Source organism: Octopus bimaculoides, chromosome 13, assembly GCF_046866305.1.
Source record: "Octopus bimaculoides isolate indiv1 chromosome 13, ASM4686630v1, whole genome shotgun sequence".
In the NCBI taxonomy this organism is placed as follows: Eukaryota; Metazoa; Mollusca; class Cephalopoda; order Octopoda; family Octopodidae; genus Octopus; species Octopus bimaculoides.
This window is the reverse complement of record NC_142940.1, coordinates 23460026-23477606: the sequence shown is the minus strand read 5'-3', so window position 1 is coordinate 23477606 and position 17581 is coordinate 23460026.

Below are 17581 nucleotides of genomic sequence, written 5' to 3'. Positions count from 1 at the left end.
TAAACAGAAATGTGAATATAGAGGTAGTAATGCTACCCTGCAACACCTGTGACGGCACGTTGTTATTTATGGCCACAAATGCATATCTTATCTATATTAAAATCGGTTACTATGAACTACGACGAGCAAGATAGCTTCCCGTTAAGGCTTCTTAAACGTTATGAAAAAGGAACAGTTAACTACTTAATGATATCAATTTATAGATGTTGATTCTATAATTATTTTTATCTTTAAAATTCGATCAGATAAAATCACTGTATTTACAAATGTTAGAATTACTACATAATCAAAGCAAAACACTCCACGGTTGCGGTCGACGGTATGTTCAATATATTTTATCAACAGTGTCATACCAGCTCAGCTTCATTTATCAGTAGAATATTCAGTTAATGTGGGTTATTGAAAATGACAACCTGTTTACTTTTCTCAGCCAGCTACGAAGATTACCATACAACATTAAATGTGATGTTCTAATGATGAGATATCGCAGGTTTAAGTATATAGTTATGTTAGTCAAGTTTCAGGAAATGAATGAATCTTTCTCAAGATCAAACATTTATGTCGCCATTCACCAAATATCTTAAATATAGCTATGTGTTATTACTGTTATGTTTACGTTATTATGCGAGTGATAAATGTAAATGTGAAGGTTTATCGAGTTCTTGTGATGTGTCAGTTAGTGCGTGAATCGATATATCTATTTAAGAACTCTCTATGTGGGAGTATATGGTATAGAAAAATGTGCATAGCTTGCAAAATTTAGATGAAGAAATTACGCGTGAAAGAAGATGAGAACCCAGGGACAGAAATCAGAAATCAGGGCTAAGTTTTCGCTAGACGATGAAGTGCCACTAAAGCAGCAAAACAACACCACATGATCTGTTAGCAATGTGTTTCTCATTTTGTTTGGAATTCAGCTGCTTATAATGCACAATATGAATCATTCTACCAGTAGTACTTATAATCTCCAAGAGTGGAAGATGTCAAATGATTCCTAAAGGCGAAAGACACCGTTAGAACTGTCCTACAGAGTTTGAAAGCAAAAGTATCAAGACGAAATGCGAAGTCGGCTTCAGGGCATTTGAATTATGAATGCCACTAAACACTTTGCACATCGTGCTAACGATGCGACCAGCTCGCCGATATAGTAATTTCAAAAATAATAACGATCAGAACAGCTACCGAATGAGCAGTCAGCGAAATATAACATGAATTTGCTGAATCAAAAAATGTTGCTATCGCTGAAAGGTTTATAGTATCAGAAAATGATTTTTTTTTCTTTCAAGCTGTAAAAGTGGGATAATGTTAGGTTCAGGAATACCTTTATATATTCATGAAGCCCTTGTTTATGATATTACGCATTATTATCAAAAGTCCTTCAAGGCGGTGAGCTGGCAGAATCTTTACCACGCCGGGCAAAATGCGTAACGGCATTTCGTCTGACTTTTTGTTCCTAGTCCACTTTGGTTTTTATCCTTTTGGGATCGACAAAATACGTACCAGTGAGCACTGGTATTGATGGTATCTATTTACCCCAACCCACGAACTTTCTGGCCTTGTGCTAAATTTTGAAAACATTATTGAATTTCAGTTCTATATTTAAGAGATGAGGAATTATTTACATTATTTACATTTGACAGATATTTTTCCTCATCTTGTTTGTTGTTAACACAACATTTCGGCTGATATATCCTCCAGCCTTCATCAGGTGTCTTCGGGAAATTTCAAACCTGGGTTCTCATTCCAATGGTATTTTTCGATGTTGTTGTTGTTATTATTATTATTATTATCATTATTGTTCAGTAGTTTAATTTTTATAACGTGCTTTCACTTCACTACCGAGCGCAGCTCTGTACGCCTTGGGTATGTGCTGTGGATTGCCCATATTATTATTATTATTATTATTATTATTATTATTATTATTATTATTATTATTATTATTGTTCAGTAGTTTTATTTTTATAACGTGCTTTCACTTCACTACCGAGCGCAGCTCTGTGCGCCTTGGGTATGTGCTGTGGTTTGCTGTGGTGCTCTTATGTTTACTGTATTGAAAGTGTTTTGCGTAGAATGTGTGCAGTACCCAGTAGTGCAATTTTCTGTATGTTATATATATTTGTAAGTCCTGGTATTTTTGTTATGTATTTGTCTGAATATTTTTTTATTATACCTAAGGCACCTACTATGATAGGAATTGTTTCTGTTTTTAGATTCCACATTCGAGTTATCTCTATTTCCAGGTCTTTGTATTTTGAAAGTTTTTCCATTTCTTTTAGAGAAACGTTGTCATCTGCTGGTATTGATACATCAATTAGAAAGCATCTTTTTTCTTCATGATCTTTGACAACTATATCTGGTCTATTTGCCTTAATTTCTCTATCTGTGTGTATTGGCATATCCCAGAGTATGGTTGCTTTCTCGTTTTCTGTGACCTTTTCTGGCGTGTGTTTATACCATCTTTTTTCTGTTGTTATTCCATAGTGTTGGCATAGTTTCCAGTGTATATAGGTCCCAGCTCTGTCGTGTCTGTGAATATATTCCTTCTTAGTCAGGACTGGGCAGCCAGAGATAATATGATTTATTGTTTCTTGTCCATCTCCACATATTCTACAGTTACTTGTTATATTTCTTTTCATTATGTGTTTTTGGTAATTTCTGGTGGGGAGGCTCTGGTCTTGTGCAGCAATTAAAAATCCTTCAGTCTCTGCTTTGTGTCCTGAGCTTCTCAGCCATTGCTGGGATTTTTCTCTGTCTATTTCTTTCGCATTTAGTTTAGCCCAGTATTTACCATGTAGGGGCTTTTCTTGTCATCGTTTTATCATGGTCCGTTGCTGTTCTAGTTTTAGTTTGGATTTCATTTGTTTTATAGCTTTTGTTGTTTCGTCTTCTTCTTCTTCTTCTTCTTCTTCTTCTTCTTCGTATTTGTTAGGTAGATTGATTTCTTGTTTGTATTTGTCAGCTTCCTTAAATACTGAAAACAGTTTTTTGTTTTGCTCGTGTTTTGTGGCTATTTGTATTAGTTTCCCTTGCTTCTGGAGTAGGTATTTTTGCAGTCCTATGGTGGTTATTTTATAATAGTTTTCTAGCTGTATAAGACCCCTGCCACCTTCTCTGCGTTGTATATATAGCCTTTCTATGTCAGATTTTGGGTGGTGCATCCTATATCCTGTCATTATTTACCTTGTTTTCCTGTCTATTTTACATAGTTCGTTTAGTGTCCAGTTAAGGATGTTGTAGCTGTAGCTTATAACTGGGACAGCTAAAGTGTTGATACCCATTATCTTGTTTTTAGCATTGAGCTCTGTTTTTAGTATTGATCTAACTCGTCTATAGTACTCTTTCTTTATTTTTTCTTTCATTTGTGTATGTTGTATCCTATCTAGTTCATTGACTCCTAAATACTTATATGGTTGGCTTTCGTCTAGTTCTCTTATTTCATTGGCTTTATCTAGTGTTATATTGCTACTTTTAACTAATCTTCCTCTTTTCAGGGTTGCTTTGGCACATTTTTCTAATCCGAATTTCATTTCTATTTCCTTGGTAAAGCCGTGTACTGTCTGTAGTAGTGTTTCTAGCTCTTTGTCGTTTTTTGCATATAATTTTAGGTCATCCATATATAGAAGGTGGCTGACTATTTTTCCATAGCATTTGTAACCGCATCCAGTTCTATTTAGCAATTCTGTTAAAGGTGTGAGTGCCAGGCAGAACAGGAGTGGAGAGAGCGTGTCTCCCTGGAATATTCCTCTTCTAATGGGGATGGTTTTCGTTTTCACAAGTCCCTCTTTTGTTTGGAGCTGTAGCTGCATCCCTTCTGCTCTTCTGGAAACAGGTTGTTATTTTCCAGGTGTTTACTCAATCTCTGCGATATTATTGCAGTAAAAGCTTTGTAGATCGTAGGGAGACAGGTTATAGGTCTATAGTTTTGCGGTTTCTCCGTTTCCGTGGATTTGGGGATTAAGATGGTTTTCCCTTTTGTGAGCCATTCAGGCATTGTCTCTGGATCTGCTATTATGTTGTTAAAGTTTTCTGCCAGCTTTTTATGCATTGCTGGCAGGTGTTTTAACCAGAAGTTGGGGATCTTGTCGTGTCCAGGTGCCTTCCAGTTGCTTAGTCTTTGCAGTGTCTGGGTGACCTCTTCAGTTGTTATAGGGGCCCAGAGTTGCTCAGGTGCTAAGTTCGTTGTTTTAATGGTCCTTTTTTGGGGTTGTTGCTTCACCGACCATATTTGTTTCCAGAATTTCTCTAGTTCTTCTGCTGTTGGTGCTGAAGTAATGTCTATTTTATTTTTACCCAGTTCTTGGTAGAGTTTTTTGGGGGTTGGATTTGAACTGTTTGTTTTTTTCAAAGGAACGTTGGCGTTTCTCATACCGGCGGATCCTCTGTGCTTTGGCAAGGATGTCTTGCTTTAATTTTTCTTTTGCCTCAGGTAAGTCTTTTTCTGTAATGCTGCATTTGTACAGTATTTGTACATTATTATTATTATTATTATTATTATTATTATTATTATTATTATTATTATTATTATTATCTTAAACATTACGTAGTGGTTAAGAGCGCAGGCTACTAACACCAAGATTCCGAGTTCGGTTCCAGGCAGTGACCTGAATAATAATAATAATAATAATAATAATAATAACAACAACATCGAAAAATACCTTAGAAATGTAGAAATGAGAACCCAGGTTCGAAATTTCCCCAAGACACCTAATGAAGGGTGGGGGATATATTAGCCGAAACGTTGTGTTCACAGCAAACAAGATGAGGACAAATATCCGTCAAATGTAAATAATGCATTATTGAATTTCCTTCAAAAACGAAAGGTTTTGATACCCTAATGGAAATATTCGTAAATATACATTCAGTAATGCATAATCTCTGGACTAGGTGAAGGTTCTCGTTGAATTTGTCGAGTTGGACCAATTATTCTAGACTGCAGAAACCGGGTTGTCATTTCTCCGATCTCTTTTACATTTCTCCGATCACTAATACACCCGTAGAAATTAGAATCACATCACTCAAGTATACGTTCAGGACTCTTGCGTATTGTTCCCTGTGTGGTCCCTGCTTAAATAGAAATGTCAAAGAATATAAGATAATCACAAGATACTTCCGGATATTTCATTGGATTTAAAGTTAATCCCATGAAAGAATGAAAATCAATGGGTATACTCTTCTGCTCCAACACTAGACTTATTCACTCAACTTTACTGATATATATGTATATATATATATATATATATATATATATATATATATATATATATATATCAGTGAAGTTGAGTGAATAAGCCTGTTGTTATATATATATATATATATATATATATATATATATATATATATATATATATATATATATCTTGATAACACTGATATATGTATCCATCATTTAGCGGAGTATAAAACTGAAAATATATTGAAATGGTCGTACTTAGAGAATTAATGTATCGATGGGGTATGTACTAATGAAGGGTTGGAGATTATATGACAACAATAGAGAACCTCAATAAAAGTAATGAATTAGCGATTTGCTGCACACATCTAGTACAACATATCGAAATTTGGGGATCGGAAACCATTTTAACTATGATTCGATACGCTTGTGCATTATTGATTTAGTAATTAACACGGGATGAGCAGAACCACTCTGTTCTCATGGGATTATCTTTATTACACATAACACGCCTGTATTTATGCCCCCGCACAATACCCTTTCTAATCATATATGTTTGTGTATGTACCATAGATTTGTGAATACTGGATGTCACCACTAGTATTATAAACTACCTAGTGCATTTTATCGATAACATGCACGTAGCTTGGTACACTGGTGTACGAAACAACCCGACTGTTCAAGGATATAAAATATCCAGATCATCGATGTCGGACACATGTCATAAAAGCTTTTCTGCAAAATTCAATGCGTACATAACGTAACCATTGACGGAATAAACTTAAAATCAGGAGAGCTATTGTGACCGACATAAAGAGCTTCATAATGTAGAACTGTACAAGTGAAAATAAAACATCCGTGAGTGCATGGGCCTTGCAGTAGACATAGGGTGTGTACGGACGGTGACATAGTAATACAGTGAGATGTTTACTTCGTTTTAGCATGAAGGTATGATACATATTTTTGTGGCATGGTGGGTGCTCGTGTATGGCTGCGTCTAGTAATCTAGGTGTATATATGCCTGTATGTGGTATTTTGGGGCATGGCCTATAGAACCACCCATGTATCGATTCCTTTTCTCTCTGTCTTCATAGAACAATATTCCCCTCATTCTATAATTTGCCGTCCTCGGCTCCTCTAAACCCATGATGCTGAATATTATATGCAAAGCTCGTATACATATTACGACAAACTACTCACATCGCTTCTTGTTTTTCACGGCATGTGCTGAGTTGCTGAATCGGGTATGTCATAAGGACTACAGATTTTGGTTAATTGTATTGCGTAATAATGAGTCTTTTCAAGGAAACACGTGCATATTTTGAAAATTTTACACTACCAATTATGTTCTTTTTTTTCTGTTTTTATCATTGCACTTTAATATAAGGTGGCGAACTGAGAGAACTGTTAGCGCGCCGGACAAATTGTTTAGCGGCACTTTACTCGTTTGTACGATCTGACTCCAAAGTCTTACGTAGTCGACTTTGCCTGCCATCCTTTCGGATAGATGAAATAAATACTAGTTATGCACTGGGGTCGATATAATCGACTAGCCCCTCTCCAAATATTAATCCTACAACAGAAAGGATTATTACCATGTAATGTAGGTCGGCGAGTAGGCTGAACATGGTAGCACGTCAGAGAAGATGCTTAGCACAATGTTTCCATCTATACTTTATGAGTGCAAAAGCTTTTGAGTTCAACTTAATCTTTCATACTTTCAGGATCGAAAGAATATATACCAGCTAAGTACCGAGGTCGAGCAATTCGATTCACCTTCTCATACATATATTCCAGACTGACAAATATTCTATATAAAAGATACAGTACTCATGACAATTTGCAAGCTAGGTCCTTTGCAATGCACAAACAATGACACAAATATATACACATCATAATTCATTAGGAAAACCAAGCGAAGTCGACGATAAAAGAAAATAGTTGAGGATCAGCCTTTCTACTTATCTATTTATATGGTTATTATTCTGAAGCAAGAATATTGTTCACAGTGGCTTTGAAGTTAAGTCAACATCTGGCTGCGATGCATTAAATCTAATTTCAGCTTTATATAGTCTGTGTTGAGTGAAAATCTTCCTTGGGTATGATGTTATTTTTATCCATGCATATACACACCCTTTAAACGTGAATATATAGCGCAGGTGTGTCTGTGTGGTAAGAAGCCTGCTTTCCAGCCATATTATTCCGGGTTCAGTTCCAGTGCGGCAACTTGGGCAAGTGTCTTTTACTATAGCCTCGGGCCGACAAAAGCCTTGTGAGTGCATTTCGTAGACGGAAACAGAAAGAAGCCCGTCGTTTATATATATATATCATTGTGTGTCACTTTTCAACCCATGTTGTTGCGTTTACGTCTTTGTGACATTAGCGGTCCGGCAAAAGAGACCGTTAGAATAAGTACTAGGATTACAAAAAATAAGTTTGTTCAACTAAAAGGATAGAAGAATATGCACACTCTATACAATGCCCGAATTTCACATCTATCCTGAGGTCTAAAATGATACTATATATCCGCAGTTGAAACAGAATTGAAGAAATATTTATAGCGATAGCCCACAAAATCTACCTCCATAAAACACAAGGGGTAAAATTTCTATATAGTAATTAAATTGTTTATAAAACGATAAACCACTAGAGAGAAACATACAGATCAACAATATTTGCACCAACCCGTGTGCTCTTGTGAACCTCAAAGCATAAAATAAGTTTTTGTGCTAATAACACTAGGATATGCCCACTTAATGAATCCACCTACCAAATAATAACAGATAAATCCCTAAATAACAAGTAAAGAAACTGAACGGCTGAAACATAACATATGCTTATATTATTTTGCAAACCACTATATAATTCCATTACCAAAAATATGACCATCGTAATGTGAGTGTCAAATTACCAAAACATTGACGCTCGCTTAAATCCTGGACTAAATTTTGAACCACCGATCTTTACAATGTTAAAGCAAAGGATTAAATCCAATAAAACTATGAACAACTAACACTACTTTCATATCTTATACGTACCAACAAAAAGGGACACACGTAAATATGCCATAGCTGCTTAGAATGTTCTATATACATAAATTCTAAATAATAACTTAAACCAAGTTTTAATCAATAAACATTTCTCCAAAGCAACTCTCCATAACAACCCAGTCTTCAACTTAATTTCCACCCCACTCAAATCCACATACTCAAAAAAAAAATATGTGTATAGATATTCATAAACGCACACACACACACACACACACACACACACACACACACACACACACACACACACACACACACACACACACACACATACACACACATACATATATATGTTGTAATATGTGTGTATTGGTAGACAACTGTGTGTTTATAAATATATGTGGCGAATGGAAATAGATGTGTCTGTGAGGTTAGGAGTACATGTGTAAGTTAATGTATGTCTATGTATAAACATGCGGGAACGTAAAAATATACACATGACGCAAAACTTAAATTTATTTATACTGAAAAAACAGGCATCAAATTTGCAATGTATATGACTTAGTGCAAACAGCTTTGATTAAAGTAAACATAATTGCATAAACTTTATAAACAAAAGAAATTTTAAAGAAAAAATAACTTTCCAACACCAGTAAATCAGCCTAGATGTTTAAGTAGATTTCAATAAATCACCAAACAAATGCCATTAGATATCTGCTAAAGAAAATCTGGAAAATATCAATACATTTACGTCACACACACACACACACGCACATACACACACACACACACACACACACACACACACACACAAACTTATTAACTCACACACACGGATATATATGTTCAATCTCTCCTTTCCTTCTTGATTCCTTCTTGAATATTGCTAAAGTTCATATAGTTTTTTCCTCTACTATTTCTCACTTATCTCTCCCTCCTTCTACACCTCTCTCTTTCTCTTTTATTCCTATTCTTTCACTGTTACACTCAATTTCGCTTACGATATCTGCATTTTCTTCCTCGTCGTCTGGCTGTGCAAGATTCTCTAACGTCCATTAACTTTTCTTATGTAGTGCAACAATGCAGCATGGATTCAACACTTCCTTTAAGTGCAGTCTTTTAAATGCCACGTAAACAGCATTTGAATTTGAACTTTATTGTCCAAACAAAAGGCAGCAATGCCGTTTGTATTTACGAATGGTAATTTTTTTTATGTCTTCCTTTCCTTTATCACGTTATTTCTATGGTTAATTTCTTTCCTTTCTTTTTGAGAAATTTACTTTAAGGTATTTTAGTTTCACTTAATTATTTCTTGGTATCTCCATTCTGCTAAATTTTGTTCAGAAACTACAGGTTTGTATAGGCTAATGAAAACCTCTTGAATTTCTACTGTTGATTATGTAATAGACTTTGCTCTCTATTTGAAAGCAACATAAAACAGAATAATTACTGCATTTAATGAGTTAAAGAAAATCAAATAGAATGAAATCACTTTCATAACAAATGCTGTTTACTGAAAAATATATATTTGTAAACACATAGCAAACTCACACATACACACTGATACACACATATGCATGTTTGTATTTTCGTATACGTGCATACATACAGATATATATATATATACACACACATACATAGATATATATGTGTATAGGAATATATACACATATATATGTATATAGACATAAACACACACACAAACACACACACACACATGCATACACAACCACCACACGCAACGCGCGCACACACACACACATGAGTGAAGTAACAAAACCTTCGCTTTGGATTGTTTGCGTGTATTTATATGTGTTTGGGAGTGTGTGGATGTGCATGTACATAACTGCGTTATGTGCGTCCATGTGGTTGTGCGTATGTATATATGCTTATACACACAGGCATATAAAATTGTTTATATATTCTTATTTCCATTTTCACTTTTAATAATCATAATTCAATAAATATATTTAGAGAGAAATGTTACGATCGAGAAGGTGAATCGCAACGATCTTTTTGTGTGCAAAATTCGTGACAGCCAATGCCTTTCTTTTGCTGGGCTCAAATCTCATTTGCCGATCCATGAGAAACGAACCTACACCAACTATTCTGTCTAATGTCTCTGCACACCTTTCAATGTCATGTATGCCGTAGGGTCTGCAAATCTAACGGAGTTATCAAAAGACATTTTAACAACTACTAAGATAAGAACTTAACTGCAGCTCATAGTTGTTCAAATCGGATATGCAATGTGTGTGGGTGTCTTTTCAATACACTAGCTGGTTTAAAAAGCCACATCAGATAGCATGGTGGATCGAAGGTGTAGGTACAGGAGCTGACCAGACTCTTCACAGGGAGTAGGAGTAGAAAACCACCATATATATATATACATATATATATATATATATATATATATATATATATATATATATATATATATATATATATATATATATATATATATATATATATATATATATATATATATATATATATATATACATACATACATACATATACCATTGTCTATATATTTCAATTTCCATTTCTATTTTTAATTATTATAATTCAATATATCAATATATGTATTTCTACCACTATGTAGGTTTTGTTAAAGAAAGATGTCTTATTTGGTTATAACCATATACATATAAATATTTTTGGGCTGCAGAACGGAACAACATTTCTATTGTTTAACCTTTTTCAGCGGACAGATATTTTTCATATTAATGGGAAAATATTTTATCATATCCCACATACATTAAATAAAGATTTCCGTCTTATGTATCTGCCTCAAGGTGAATAATTTAATACCTGTCGCAAATACCCGCTATTAGAAGTGAAAAGAAAGAAATCATGGAGCTTTTATTAAAGGCATCCTTCAACAAAATTTGGTTTGTATTTCATAGAACTCCAAAGAGAAGTCTAAATTTTAATCTAGAGGGAAACAACAGAAAATAGAATCTAATATGACAGATGTATTTTCTTCGGAACGCGTGCAAGAGAGCAAAGACAGAAAAGATTAAATGTGATTCTAGCTACTGTGATTCAAGCAACTTTTGATAAACTTTCTTCACAATTACCTACGTAGTAGTTTATATCTACTCTAGCTAACTCAACGCAGAATTCTACTAATATTGACACTCTGCCACCTTCCTTTCTTTGTAAGTATTACCTTGCTACTCCAGTTTTGGGTTGAGTCCTCCATTCATATTGAATTCCTTCCTACTTCTTCCGTCTAGCTTTGCTAATTCAGTTTTTGTACACTCTACAAACGCTGCATAGTATCTAAGTAATGATAGTGCCCAAGTATTTACAACCTTCGCTAGATTCGGACCATTTAGCATTGACTTCATTAGCTTCCTCAAATTTCTGTTGTACTCCTTCTCAATTTTTGTCAACATTTCTATACTTCTATATTTGAGAGATGAGGAATTATGTACATTATTTACATTATTTACATTTGACGGATATTTGTCCTCATCTTGTTTGTTGTTAACACAGCGTTTCTGCTGATATACCCTCCAGCCTTCATGAGGTGTCTTGGGGAAATTTCAAGCCTGGGTTCTCATTCCTAAGGTATTTTTCGATATTGTTATTATTATTGTTATTATTATTATTATTATTATCATCATCATCATCATCATCATCATCATCATTATTATTATTATTATTATTATTATTATTATTATTATTATTAGTATTGTTGTTGTTGTTGTTGTTGTTCAGGTCACTGCTTGAAATCGAACTCGGAATCTTGGGGTTAGTAGCGTGCGCTCTTAAACACTACGCTACAGACATATGTTTCTGTGTCTCTTTTTTGTTTTATTCTTGCCTCATGAGCTTCCCCCTCATCATCTTGTATGTTTTCTTCTTGCGTTGTTTGATCTGGTTCTCTTGTAGTTATTTTTTGTTGTTGTTGTTCCTGTTAGTGTAGCTTCCGCAACTGCTGCTACGGCTACTCCCACTGTCATTTTCACTGTAACACCTGCCTGGCTTGTCTCCTTGGGTTCCATTTCTTGTTTCTATTTCCCTGCCTTTTTGTTCTTGTTGTTGTTGTTTTTCTAGACTCATAGGTTGCAGTGCTTTCGCTTCGGCATTTCTTTCTGCCCTTCTGCTCTGGTTCTGTGGGAAGAAACACCGCAAGTGCCCCGTTGAGCAATAATCGTGGAAATTTGGCCTTCTTCCACTCACGTTCCCCCTTAGTTCTACTCCATTCGAGAGGGAAATCAAGTATGGGACTTTCCCAAACTGGTCTGACTTCCATGGAGAAGAACCTCCAATGTAGTCCCAAACCAGTACTCCCTCCTCCATCTTGACATCTAGGAGATTCCCTCTTCCGTACAGGCGAGAATCCACCACAAATCAAGGCCTGGTGGGACTGCAGGTATCGTAATTCGTACCGCCCTTCTTCCATGTACGTTGGGATGTGGTCGATTTCCTCGGCGTGACCTGTGGTCACCGAGCTCTGTATCGCCTGTCCTCGGTCTTAAAAAGGACCTCTTCTCTGCCGTACTGCCTCGCTTTTGCAATGTGGTGGATATCGTGCCATAAGTCGTTCAAGATTTATTACACCTCATCGCGTTTAGCGCTTTCGAGTTTCCTTGGCTTTGTGTTGACGCACCTGTAGACAAATGTCCGTTTGGCTGTTGCCCCAAGCACGTCGTTTTGAGGCGTCAATTCTGCTCACCTAATATTCCGTTTCATATATTTTGCTTCCTTGTTTAGTGTTTCTACCTTGTTCCCCAATGAGACATTAACCAATGCCCTAACTGCGACGATATTTGCAAAAGTCTCTTTCCCGCAGCTCACTCTGTTTTTGTTAGACTCTTCGTAATTGTTGTCAAATTTGTTCTTCGTGCTACTACAATTTCCTTGTAGTGAGAAAGACTTCACTTTTTCCTTCCCCTCGCCTTCTTCTTCTTCTTCTTCTTCTTCTTCTTCTTCTTCTTCTTCTTCTTCTTCTTCTTCTTCTTCTTCTTCTTCTTCTTCTTCTGCTTCTTCCTGCTGTTTTTCTTTCTAAGCTGTTTAGTTTGTTTACTGTCTTACAGTTGCCGATTTTCTGCTGATTTCCTCCATCCCCCTAACTGAAATGACTAGTTCTGCCTCTTTTGGGCAGACTGCTGTTTGTTTCAGTTCTTGCAACCACTCAGCGTTTTTCTTGAGCTCCTTGTCTTTGCTCCAGATATCAATCCAAGACCTTTGACTTACAATGTTGTATGGTATCAACTTTTCATCTCTACACTCTCCGTTTATATCTTTGTAGCATCTCTTCTGATCTACTCTAAATAACTTATTCATTCTGTCGGCATCCCTTCCTTCTTTGGTCGTATCTTACCATCTTTGCTTTCTTTGCAAGGATGCTCTGTTTCAGTTCCCCCATTAACACTTTCAGACTCTTACTTTCAATATCATACTTCTTGTTCCGTACCCTGTATTTTTGTTCGCTTTTAAGCTCTCCCATTCTCTTTTCGGTCTATCACAGAAATGTCATTCGAGAACATATCAAACCCGCCTGTTTTCTTCTTTTCCGCTATGGATCTTTTCTTTTGTCACTTGCATTATATTTCTTTTTCTTTACTTCAACACACATTTTCTGCTACAGCAATACTTGCTGGCTTTTGAAATTATTTGTTTCTGTGATGTTTTTGTGCTGATGTGTTCCAAAATGTTGTTCACGTTCTTCGTGACTTGATTCAATTTCCACCGATCATTATTATTGTCATTATTATTGTCATTATTATTGTTATTATTACTAACATTAGCGAGCGGCAGCAGCAGTAGTAGCAGCAGAGGCAGCAGCACCAATAGTAGTAGTAGTAGTAGTAGTAGTAGTAGTAGTAGTAGTATCACAGTCAGTCAAATATCATGGGACATATTTTTCCCCCAAAATAACATATTTAGTATATAACTTCATATCGTTTAATTGGTGTTCATATTTATTTTCTAACATAAATGAAAGAAAAATTACATCATGCTTATTAAAACTCATAACAGTTTAAAATATCTCCTACAAAAGTTATTCGATGAATTTTTCATTTCATCTGATTATATCTTTCTTCATTTTCAATTCCACTAAGCTCTTATTATCATAGGAACGATTATGCTACAATAAGAATAGCTTCTTCAAACGAAAATACGAATTCTATCAATCATCTAAATTTCTCGTCTGAATTCGATTTTAACAACCATCGGTTTTTAATGAATATTCATATCATTATATATATATATATATATATATATATATACATATATATATATGTTTTATATATATATATATATATATACACACACACACACACACACACACATATATATATATATATATATATATATATATATATATATATATATATATATATATATATATATATGCATATATATATATATATATATATATATATATATATATATATATATATATATATATATATATATATATATATATATATATACATATACATACATATATAACAATCTAACCTATACATCAATCTATCCTCTTCTTGCTGATTAATCCCGAAGACCTCATGAATCATAGTTCATGTAAAGTCTAGACAAAGCTGCTTTAATTTGAAATGTTGCGAGCTGGTGTAAAAGTTCAACTAGAACAATATAACTTTAAAATGTCTCTAATTAATTTCATAGACAACCGAGATGAATCGGCTCAAACATGAAACATTACTGTATTAGCAATGTTTCAATCTCGTCAGTCAATTAAATTAAAGTCGTGAAGCCATAGTTTCTCAAAGGTGATAAATATTTTAAAAGAAGTTAGAACTAAAACCAAAATTGTGATAAGAGGAAACTAAAACCTGAAAACAGGCAGATAAATGATATTTCGATGACCTTGCATCGCATTGTCTCAAATTATGTCACCCGAACAAAACACGTATTCACATTCAGATTATTGATTACGAATATTATCTATAATTTGAGGCAACAACGATCACACCTGTTTCGGAAACATTTTTAAGAGGATCGATTATACAAGTGGCTTTTTAACATCTGTTTCGTGGCATTAAGAAAAATCTCAAAATATTTGCGTTACTCGTAACAATAACGTATATATATTCAAATCTTTAATATGTGTAATATCCGTATATTTATGATGTTTTGTATTTAGAAGATTTAAGCGTTCATTTAGGATTGAAAAATGACACAGACCTACACAAATTTGTTCATAATTTTTTTTTCCATGAAAACTGAACGTGCTAAATAAATAACTATCCTACAAAAGTAAGCATTTCATCAAAAGATCAATGCAGCGTTTACATCACCACATCAGGCAACCGAGGATTGGCTATTCAAAATATTCTTTGTATTCCGCTACCCATCTCTGAAAAAAATATGCGCTTTGCGTGGATGTACTGCAATGTTAGACGTGATATCTCAGGTGATTATGCTGCAGGGGAGTGGGTATTGATTTTTTTTATTATTATTTTCATATATATACACACACGCACAAACATACACACAAGCACACACACACACACACACTCACAAAAAAAGCACATACACAAACGCACACGGGGTGCGATGGGTAAATTGTCTCGGTTTTATGTTTTAATTTCACGCATGCAGATTGTTTGTTTTAGACTTTGTCGACTACACATTATAGTAGGATTAATTAGGCACTGTCTGTGAGAAAAACTGCAGCACGACGCAATTCACGCTTCCAGAAATTTTGAAATGACATGGTTCGCATTCACACCGGGAGCTCCAATACGAGCATTTCAGAGTGTTTGGGTGTCAATCTGAGGACAGTGCAATCTGAGGAGACTGATAAAATTCAAATAGCCAGTCATCTGACCAACTAACTCCCCATACTGCAACCTCCTTGATGTGTGAGGCGCAGTCGAGCGAGAGACAAACAAAACTACTTGTAACACCAATGGTGAATTGAAGGCAAGTACTATGGCATCATACCCCAGCATATATCACTAGAGGGTAAATAAATACCCTCTGATAATCTGATAATCTGCAGATTATCAGATTATCAGATTTCGACCTTCTTTAGTCTTGTCAATGTTGGACATATAATATATATATATATATATATATATATATAAATATTATTATAAAATCTGGTAATTAGTCATATATTAATTAATATCGGATAATTATCAGGAGGCCAGCGCATCTAAAGAATCAAAGAGATTCAGAAATATTATCTGCAATCTCAGGGGATTAAGGTACATTTTAAAAAATAACGTTGACCACTAACGTGGAGAGTTAATGCGCTAGAAATAGATCACATCTTGTGTCTATTAAGACCTAAAATGTTCTCAACATGAAATATAGCAGCATATCAAAAACGTGAGCGGGCAAGACATTTAAAATCACCTAAACAAGCATTATTAAACAGGAACTAGTTTCGGATTTAACAAATTCTTACCATTTGTCTATTCGTCATCAGCCTGATTTGTAATGTACCGCAATCATCAGAATCGTATACAGAGTTGCCCACCGCCATGGGTGTGCGTGCATATGGTTCTGCTAATTACAGCTTAATGGTAAAATTCAAAAGTTTTCGTTTTGGCGCGCTAATTCCAGGAATATATCCGCACAAAATATTTACTGCGTCTTATATATTCAGTATAAGAACATGAGTAATGGGTAAAATATTATTATAAAATCTGGTAATTAGTCATATATTAATTAATATCGGATAATTATCAGGAGGCCAGCGCAACTAAAGAATCAAAGAGATTCAGAAATATTATCTGCAATCTCATGGGATTAAGGTACATTTTAAAAGATAACGTTGACCACTAACGTGGACAGTTAATGCGCTAGAAATAGATCACATCTTATGTCTATTAAGACCTAAAATTAAGACCGAAACTAGTTCCTGTTTAATAATGCTTTTTTAGGTGATTTTAAATGTCTTGCCCGCTCACGTTTTTGATATGCTGCTATATTTCATGTTGAGAACATTTTAGGTCTTAATAGACACAAGATGTGATCTATTTCTAGCGCATTAACTGTCCACGTTAGTGGTCAACGTTATTTTTTAAAATATATATATATATATATATATATATATATATATATATATATATATATATATATATATATATATATATATAGAGAGAGAGAGAGAGAGAGAGAGAGAGACAGAGAGAGAGAGAGACAGAGAAAGTGAGTCAGAGACAGAGATCAGTGGCTTTTCGGGCTTAGCCCGAGTATAAATTTAGTAAAGTAACGTGCATTTACAAGCTGATTTAATTTGTGATTTAATTTCAGCTGATTTAATTTCTGCCAAAACTGACTTCAAGTATGCAATTGAAGCCAATGACTTGGGCCCCTTTTAGTGTGCCTGATCTCATTTAATTTATTTTTGTTCAGCGTCGAGCGGTCGTCTTAGAGGTTCCCTGTGTCAAAAAATATCGTTCGTAGCGGTCGCTCTCTCGACATCGTT